Raw genomic sequence first — 8830 nt, 5'->3', positions numbered from 1 at the left:
CGATGAAGGAACGGCCGATATATTTCCAAGTATATTTATTACTCTATTACATATCATTATATTTATTACTCTATTGGATTATATTATATATTTATTACTCTATTACATAATATAATTATATTTATTACTGTATTACATTATATTATTATATTTATTACTCTATTACATTATATTATTTATTACTCTTACATTATATAATTCTATTTATTACTCTATTATATTATATTATTATATTTATTACTCTTTATATTGTCATTATATTTATTACTCTATCATATTATATTATTACATTTATTACTCTATTACAGTCCCACCGGCAGGACAGACCCACCAGAGGTGGTGGTACAGTGATATACAGTCAGGAGGGAGTGGCCCTGGGAGTCCTCAACATTGACTCTGGACCCCATGAAATCTCATGGCATCAGGTCAAACATGGGCAAGGAAACCTCCTGCTGATTACCACCTACCGCCCTCCCTCAGCTGATGAATCAGTCCTCCTCCATGTTGTTTGACCTGATGCCATGAGATTTCATGGGGTCCAGAGTCAATGTTGAGGACTCCCAGGGCCACTCCCTCCTGACTGTATATCACTGTACCGCCACCTCTGGTCGGTCTGTCCTGCCGGTGGGACTGAGCCGGTGGGGTGGATTCCCTGGACACTGGGAGCAGCACCGTCTCCCCGGGACCCTGAGTTCAATTTACAAATCGAACCTGCTCATTGCAAAACTATGCACTCAATTTTTTAAAAAATCGTTCATGGGATGTGGGCGTCGCTGGGCGAGGCCGGCATTTATTGCCCATCCCTAATTGCCCCTCGAGAAGGTGGTGGTGAGCCGCCTTCTTGAACCGCTGCAGTCCGTGTGGTGATGTTTGTCGTTCACAGGCAGCTCGGTCCCCGTTGCCAGGAGCCTGGCCGCGGGTCAGTAATGGCGGAGTATCATACCCAGCCTGCACCGCGCCTGGGAAACCGCCCTATGCGGCGCCTGGGCGGACCGCGCCTGCGCACTGCGGGCCGGGGCGGGCCGCGCCTGCGCACTGCGGGCCGGGGCCTAGGCCGAGCGGCCGCCGCCGCCGCCGGTGGATCGTGAGCGGAGCCGGAGTGAGGACGGAGTGAGGACGGAGTGATCGGCGGACCAGGCCCGGAGCCGCGGCCTCCCGGATAAACACGGAACTCCGAGTGCGGGGGGGGGGGGGAAGAGAGAGAATTTCCATAATATTATAATATAATGTAATAGAGTAATAAATATAATGATACAATGTGATAGAGTAATAAATATAATAATATAAGAGTAATAAATATAATAATACAATGTGATAGAGTAATAAATATAATAATATAATGTGATAGAGTAATAAATAATAATATAATAGAGTAATAAATAATATAATAGAGTAAAATATAATAATATAATGTGATAGAGTAATAAATATAATAATATAATAGAGTAATAAATATAATAATATAATATGATAGAGTAATAAATATAATGATACAATGTGATAGAGTAATAAATATAATAATATAAGAGTAATAAATATAATAATACAATGTGATAGAGTAATAAATATAATAATATAATGTGATAGAGTAATAAATAATAATATAATAGAGTAATAAATAATATAATAGAGTAATAAATATAATAATATAATGTGATAGAGTAATAAATATAATAATATAATAGAGTAATAAATATAATAATATAATATGATAGAGTAATAAATATAATAATATAATGTGATAGAGTAATAAATATAATAATATAATAGAGTAATAAATATAATATAATGTGATAGAGTAATAAATATAATAACATAATGTGATAGAGTAATAAATATAATAATATAATAGAGTAATAAATATAATAATATAATATGATAGAGTAATAAATATAATAATATAATGTGATAGAGTAATAAATATAATAACATAATGTGATAGAGTAATAAATATAATATAATGTAATAGAGTAATCAATATAATGATACAATGTGATAGAGTAATAAATATAATAACATAACGTGATAGAGTAATAAATATAATAACATAATGTGATAGAGTAATAAATATAATAACATAATGTGATAGAGTAATAAATATAATAACATAATGTGATAGAGTAATAAATATAATAAAATATGATAGAGTAATAAATATAATAATATAATGTGATAGAGTAATAAATATAATAACATAATAATATAATGTGATAGAGTAATAAATATAATAAGAATGTGATAGAGTAATAAATATAATATAATGTGATAGAGTAATAAATATAATAACATAATGTGATAGAGTAATAAATATAATGATATAATGTAGTAGAGTAATAAATATAATGATATAATGTAGTAGAGTAATAAATATAATGATATAATGTAGTAGAGTAATAAATATAATGATATAATGTAATAGAGTAATAACTATAATGATATAATGTATAGAGTAATAAATATAATAACATAATGTAATAGAGTAATAAATATAATGATATAATGTGATAGAGTAATAACTATAATAATATAATCTAAGAGAGTAATAAATATAATGATATAATGTAATATACTAATAAATATAATATAAGCTAATAGAGTAATCAATATAATTATCATGTTATAGAGTAATAAATAACGATAAAATTGTAAAAGAGTAATCAATATAATATAATGTGATAGAGTGAAAATATAATGATACAATGTAATAGAATAATAAATATAATGATATAATGTAATAGTGAAAATATAATGATATAATATAATTGAGTGAAAAAATAATGATATAATGTGATAGAGTAATAAATATAATATAGAGTAATAAATATAATGATATAATGTAAGAGTAATAAATACAATGATATGATGTAATAGAGTAATAAATATTACAATATAATGAGTAATAAATATAATAAAATGTAATAGAGTAATAAATATAATGATATAATTTAATAGAGTAATAAATATAATGATATAATGTAATAGTGATTAATATAATGATATAATGTAATACAGTAATAAATATGACATAATATAGAGTAATAAATATAATGATATAATGTAATAGAGTAATAAATATAATGATATAATGCTATAGAGTAATAAATATAATAATATATGATAGAGAAATAAATAATGATAATATACAGAGTAATACATATAATATAATGTAATGGAGTAATAAATAGAATGATATTATGTTATAGAGTAATAAATAGAATAACATGTAACAGAGTAATAAATAGAACGATAAAATGTAAAAGAGTAATAAATATAATAATATAATCTAATAGAGTAATAAATATAATTATCATGTAATAGAGTAATAAATATAACAATACAATTGTAAAAGAGTAATAAATATAATAATATAATGTGATAGAGTGAAAATATAATGATATAATGTAATAGAGTAATAAATATAATGATTTAATGTAATAGAGTGGAAATATAATAATATAATGTAATACAGTAATAAATATAATGATATAATGTAATTGAGTGAAAAAATAATGATATAACGTGATAGAGTAATAAATATAATACAATATAGAGTAATAAATACAATGATATAATGTAATAGTGATTAATATAATAATATAATGTAATACAGTAATAAATATGACATAATATATAGAGTAATAAATATAATGATATAATGTCATAGAGTAATAAATATAATGTGATAGAGTAATAAATATAATGATATAATGCTATAGAGTAATAAATATAATAATATATGATAGAGTAATAAATAATGATAATAGAGTAATAAATATAATAATATAATGTAATGGAGTGAAAACATAATGATATAATGTAATAGAGTAATAAATATAATGATATAATGTAATAGAGTAATAAATATAATGATATAATGTAATAGTGAAAATATAATGATATAATGTAATAGAATAATAAATATAATGATATAATGTAATAGAATAATAAATATAATGATATAATGTAATAGAGTGAAAATATAATGATATAATGTAATAGAGTAATAAATATAATGATACAATGTAATTGAGTGAAAATATAATGATATAATGTAATAGAGTAATAAATATGATATAATATAGAGTAGTAAATACAATGATATAATGTAATAGAGTAATAAATATCATATAGTATAGAGTAATAAATATAATGATATAATGTAAGAGTAATAAATATAATAATAAAATGTAATAGAGTAATAAATATAATGATATAATTTAATAGAGTAATAAATATAATGATATAATGTAATAGTGATTAATATAATGATATAATGTAATACAGTAATAAATATAATGACAATATATAGAGTAATAAATATAATGATATAATGTAATAGAGTGAAAATATAACAATATAATGTAATAGAGTAATAAATATAACGATATAATGTAATAGAGTGAAAATATAACGATATAATGCAATAGAGTAATACATATAATGATACAATGTAAGAGTAATAAATACAATGATATAATGTAATAGAGTAATAAATATAATGATAGAATGCAATAGAGTAATAACTATAATATAATAGAGTAATAAATATAATGATATAATGTCATAGAGTAATCAATATAATGATATAATGCAATAGAGTAATCAATATAATAGAGTAATCAATATAATATAATGTAATAGAGTAATAAATATAATGATATAATGTAATAGAGTAATAAATCTAATGATATAATGTATAGAATAATAAATACAATGATATAATTTAACAGATTAACAAATATAATGATACAATGCAATAGAGTAATAAATGTAATGATATAATACAGTGATAAATGTAATGATATAATGTATAGAGTAATAAATATAATGATATAATGTAATAGAGTAATCAATATGATGATATAATGTAATAGAGTAATAAATATAATATAATGAAATACAGTAATAAATATAACAATATAATGTAATAGAGTAGTAAATATAATGATATAATATGTAGAGTAATCAATATAATGATATAATGTAAGAGTAAGAAATATAATATAATGTAATACAGTAATACATATAATGATATAATATAGAGTAATAAATATGATATAATATAATAGAGTAATAAAAATAATGATTTAATGTATAGAGTAATAAATATAACAATATAATGTAATGGAGTAATAAATATAATGATATAATATATAGAGTAATAAATATAATGATATAATGTAGTGGAGTAATAAATATAATGATATAATGTAATAGAGTAATAAATATAATATAATGTAATCAGTAATAAATATAATGATATAATATATGGAGTAATAAATATAATGATATAATGTAATAGAGTAATACATATTATAATATAATGTAATAGATAAATGAATATGATATAATGTATAGAGTAATAAATATAATAATATAATGTAATCGAGTAATAAATATAATGATATAATGTAATAGAGTGATAAATATAATGATATAATGTTATGGAGTAAAAAATATAATGATATAATGTAGTAGAGTAATAAATATAATGATGTAATGTACAGAGTAATAAATATAATGATATAATGTAGTGGAGTAATAAATATAATGATATAATGTATAGAGTAATAAATATAATGATACAATGTAATAGAGTAATAAATACGATAATATAATGTAATAGGGTAATATAATGTAATAGAGTAATAAATATAATATAATGTAATGGAGCAATAAATCTAATAACATAATATAATAGAGTAATAAATATAACATAATATAATAGAGTAATAAATCATATAATGTAACAGAGTAACATAATATAATGTAATAGATTAATAAATATAATGATATAATGTAATAGAGTAATACATATAATGATGTAATGTATAGAGTAATAAATATAATGATATAATGTAGTGGAGTAATAAATATAATGATATAATGTATAGAGTAATAAATATAATGATACAATGTAATAGAGTAATAAATACGATAATATAATGTAACAGGGTAATATAATGTAATAGAGTAATAAATATAACAATATAATGTAATAGAGTAATAAATATAATATAAGGAATAGAGTAATATAATGTAATAGAGTAATATATATAATAATATAATGTAATAGAATAAATATAATATAATGTAATAGAGCAATCAATATAATATAATGTAATAGAGTAATAAATATAACATAATATAATAGAGTAATAAATCATATAATGTAACAGAGTAACATAATAATATAATGTAATAGAATAAATATAATGATATAATGTAATAGAGTAATAAATATGTAATAAATAGAATATAATGTAATAGAGTAATATAATGTAACAGAGTAAAATTAATATAATGTAATAAATAATATAAAGTAAAAGTAATAAATAAGTGTAAATATAATATAGTCTAATATATGTGTAAAAGAAACTGTAATAAATATAAGTGTTTTAGATATGTTATATTAAGTCTAATATGAGTGTAATATAATGTGTGATATAAGTGCAATATATATAAGTGTAATATAATATAGTCCGACATAATATAGTGTAACAAATATAATGAGTGTAAGATAACATAAATGTAATACAATGAGTTTAATATAATGTAATAATATAATGTAATATAGTGTAATGTAAGTGTAATACAAGTGTAATAACAGTGTAATATAATATATATTGTGTAATATAATATAAGTGTAATATATAATATACCATAACGTAATACAATATATCAGAATGTAATATAATATTTCAGTGATATCACTCTCCATTTTTAAATTAATTTTCAGAAGGGAATCAGAAGGACCCGGAAGAACAAGGAGAGGAAGAAGAGAAGGAGAGAGAAGAGGAGAAGAAAGAGGAAGAAGAGGAGAGAGAAGAGAAGGAGGAGGATGGAGAAGAGGGGGAAGAGGGAGAAGAAGGTGGAGGAAGAGGGAGAGGAGGGAGAAGGAGCAGGGAGAGGAGGGAGAAGGAGGAGAAGAGGGAGAAGGAAGAGGAAGAGGGAGAGGAGGGAGAAGGAGCAGGGAGAGGAGGGAGAAGGGAAGGAGAGGGAGAGGAGGGAGAAGGAGCAGGGAGAGGAGGGAGAAGGGAAGGAGAGGGAGAGGAGGGAGAAGGAGCAGGGAGAGGAGGGAGAAGGGAAGGAGAGGGAGAGGAGGGAGAAGGAGCAGGGAGAGGAGGGAGAAGGAGGAGGAAGAGGGAGAGGAGGAAGAAGGAGCAGGGGGAGGAGGGAGAAGGAGCAGGGAGAGGAGGGAGAAGGAGGAGGAGAGGGAAAGGAGGGAGAAGGAGAGGGAGATGGAGACGAAGTTGCGATGGAGGTTGTGGAGCTGAGTGACGGGTCGATGGCGGAGCGATGTCAGCGACCACCCATTTGCTGCCAGTCTCCGGGACAGAGCTCGGCTCGGCGGGAAGCAGGGCTGAGCGAGGTGGCCCACGCGTGCGGAACGCGAGGCTCTGAGAGACCCCCGACACCGCGGGGTGCCTGCCCGGTGAAGAGGTCCCACCAGTGCTCGGTGTGCGGGCGGCGTTTCTCCCAGCTCTCCTTCTTGGGGAGGCATCACATCTCGCACTCTGACGAGAGGCCCTTCGAGTGCGCAGTGTGCGGCAAAGCCTTTAAAGAGCCGTCCAATCTGGCAGTGCACCGGCGGATCCACACCGGGGAGCGACCTTTCACCTGCACCACCTGCGGCAAATCCTTTGGCAACTCCTCCATCCTCATCCGGCACTGGCACGTCCACACCGGGGAGCGACCGTTCACCTGCACCGCCTGTGGGAGGGGCTTTGCCAACTCCTCCAACCTCCTGTCCCACCAGCGAGTCCACACCGGCGAGAGGCCGTACCGGTGCCGGATCTGCGGAAAGAGCTTCACCCAGTCCTGCAACCTGAGGAGGCACCAGCGGGTTCACCGGGACGGAGGGCGGCCTCAGCCTCGGCATCTGGCTCAGGAGGACGGGCTCGGGGGCCAGTGAGGCCTTCCTGGACCCCACCCTCCCTCCCTCACTGGCGTCACCGGGAGTCCAGCGATCCCACCGCGGCCCGGGGAACGGGTCCCACCAGCCTGCTCAGTACGGGAACGCCAAGATGAAGAGGGGATGACTGACCTGGAGCAGTTCGGCGGGCACTTCGGGAGTAACGGCACATCTGTCCGCTGCCCTCGGTCGAATACAGGACCTGGACATACCCTCTAAAGGTCAACAGCTCTGTGTTCTAATTAAACAACCCTGGTCAACACGGGATGTGAGAGATAGTATAAAGCTAGGAGATAGGGCTTACAGAAAGGTCAAAGAACGGGAGCGATCCCATGGACTGAGAGAGAGATAAAGAACGGGGCAGATCCCATGGACTGAGAGAGATATAAAGAATGGGAGACATCCCATGGACTGAGAGAGATATAAAGAACGGGAGAGATCCCATGGACTCAGAGGGATATAAAGAACAGGAGAGATCCCATGGACTGAGAGAGATATAAAGAACAGGAGAGATCCCATGGACTGAGAGAGAGAGATAAAGAACAGGAGAGATCCCATGGACTGAGAGAGATATAAAGAACAGGAGAGATCCCATGGACTGAGAGAGATATAAAGAACGGGAGAGATCCCATGGACTGAGAGAGATATAAAGAACAGGAGAGATCCCATGGACTGAGAGAGATATAAAGAACGGGAGAGATCCCATGGACTGAGAGAGATATAAAGAACGGGAGAGATCCCATGGACTGAGAGAGAGAGAGAGAAAGAACGGGAGAGATCCCATGGACTGAGAGAGAGAGAGAGAAAGAACGGGAGAGATCCCATGGACTGAGAGAGAGAGAGAGAAAGAACGGGAGAGATCCCATGGACTGAGAGAGAGAGAGAGAAAGAACGGGAGAGATCCCATGGACTGAG

The sequence above is a fragment of the Heptranchias perlo genome, unplaced genomic scaffold (assembly GCF_035084215.1).
Source record: "Heptranchias perlo isolate sHepPer1 unplaced genomic scaffold, sHepPer1.hap1 HAP1_SCAFFOLD_242, whole genome shotgun sequence".
In the NCBI taxonomy this organism is placed as follows: domain Eukaryota; kingdom Metazoa; phylum Chordata; class Chondrichthyes; order Hexanchiformes; family Hexanchidae; genus Heptranchias; species Heptranchias perlo.
This window is presented reverse-complemented; position numbering follows the sequence as displayed.